Source organism: Kogia breviceps, chromosome 19, assembly GCF_026419965.1.
Source record: "Kogia breviceps isolate mKogBre1 chromosome 19, mKogBre1 haplotype 1, whole genome shotgun sequence".
In the NCBI taxonomy this organism is placed as follows: domain Eukaryota; kingdom Metazoa; phylum Chordata; class Mammalia; order Artiodactyla; family Physeteridae; genus Kogia; species Kogia breviceps.
In genome coordinates, this window is record NC_081328.1 from 11,183,703 (window position 1) to 11,184,537 (window position 835).

Genomic DNA, 835 nt, shown 5'->3' on the forward strand with positions numbered 1-835 from the left:
CTGTGTTGTCCATATTTTGTTGGTTAACCTGCTTTTTCCCTCCCTGTAGAAAGATGAGAGCATGTAACCATGACATGTTTCAGCTTCCTAATGGGATTCTAGGAAAGAGCAGGTTCTGGTTTCTCTGCCATTTGAGACCTAAGGTTTCTGAGGCTTCTCAGCTCTTTGCCCATGAAGCACACAGCTGAGAACCAGGTTCTTGAGGAGGGGCCAGGGTCTGGGCAGTTGGTCAAGTGAGAAGTGCAGGGGCTGTAGAGTCAGAGACGCCGACCCCTGGCTCTGCTCCGTGGGCCTGGGCCTCAGTTTCCCCTTCTAGCAAATGAATGGTCTGGTACCCGAACCGCTGGCTTCATTGGTGCGTCTTAATGGTGTTTTGCTGTCTCAGAGCGGTGGCTACAGCGGGCTGGCCAGCACCAGTGTCTGCGGCAGGTGCGGGGAGGGTCAAGGCGACAACTGAGGGGGTGCATGAGGTTGTGGATGGGACTACCCCCACCCCATTCCAGTCTCTGGGCCACTAGTGAGACCAAGAGGTCCCTGTGGTCAGGGTCCCCACTGACATGCTCTCTGCAGTGTTCAGAAAACTCCCCTTCTCAGACTTTTCCTTTGTGTTTCCCAGTCATGACCCTTTCCCACCAGTAGTTCAGGCCCACTTGTCCCATGGCCTTTCAGCCCTCACCAGTCTTTTGCTAGGGATCAAGGAAGACTTTCAGGAAGGGCGGTGGTGTGTAGTTAAAACGGACGTGACCAAGAAAAATGCCTACTTCAGCAGGCTTGCAGTTCTCACAAACATGCAGAGCCCAGAAAATTACCCTTAAAGACGTTAAGTTTTATTTTA